Source organism: Anneissia japonica, unplaced genomic scaffold, assembly GCF_011630105.1.
Source record: "Anneissia japonica isolate Jap-2015-1 unplaced genomic scaffold, ASM1163010v1 scaffold284993_len90168_cov106, whole genome shotgun sequence".
NCBI classification, from domain to species: Eukaryota; Metazoa; Echinodermata; class Crinoidea; order Comatulida; family Comatulidae; genus Anneissia; species Anneissia japonica.
The window spans coordinates 45,673-46,447 of NW_022699780.1; positions in this window are offsets into that span (position 1 = coordinate 45,673).

Below are 775 nucleotides of genomic sequence, written 5' to 3' on the forward strand. Positions count from 1 at the left end.
GGTGTTCATCTGACATTTGCATATTGAAAGCATTTGCCTCCCCTCTTGGAAAGAGGGCGAACTTCGAAATAATTATTGTCTCTATGGCTGCGCTAATTAATCACCGTAATTTAGCTTACACTTATGCATGGAGGAAGCACTTAAAATGTACAATAATCGTTTCACTACCCGACAAACCCCAAACTTTATTCATGCATTACATAAATAGTTTCATCTTGCTGACGTACTCCAACATCACTGGCGCATGGTAACAACCAACTGATTGCAGACCATTGGTCACACATTACTCTCCATAACCAGGGGTGGCGCCAGGACCTGCCCGACGGGGGGGGGGAGGCTAGTGGAGCGAATCGAGTCTCACTTGGCTGGGGCTAGTCTTACTTGGCTGGGGGCCAGGGGGCCGCCTAGGGCCCCCGGTGGGGGTCAATGGGGCGAAGGCCCCTGGAAGCCACGGATATTTGATGAATTATGGCGATTTTTATTACTTATTTGATAGGCATCGAGTTACTATAATATGACTTCATGTAGGCTATGCTTTCAAATGTTGACATCAGCTTCCAAAACCAAAACATTTTGAATAAAGCAAGAAACAAAGAGTATGCAATGTAACCATCTAATTTATTTTCAAATCCTCATTATTTAAAGTGAAATTCTATATTTTGGAAATTTTGCATGAAATCTGTCAACCACGTTGTCATGGTCGAGGTTGCTTCACCTATCACGATGTATTCCAACCATCATGAGGCTATCTAAATGAGCATTTGTCATAACAGAA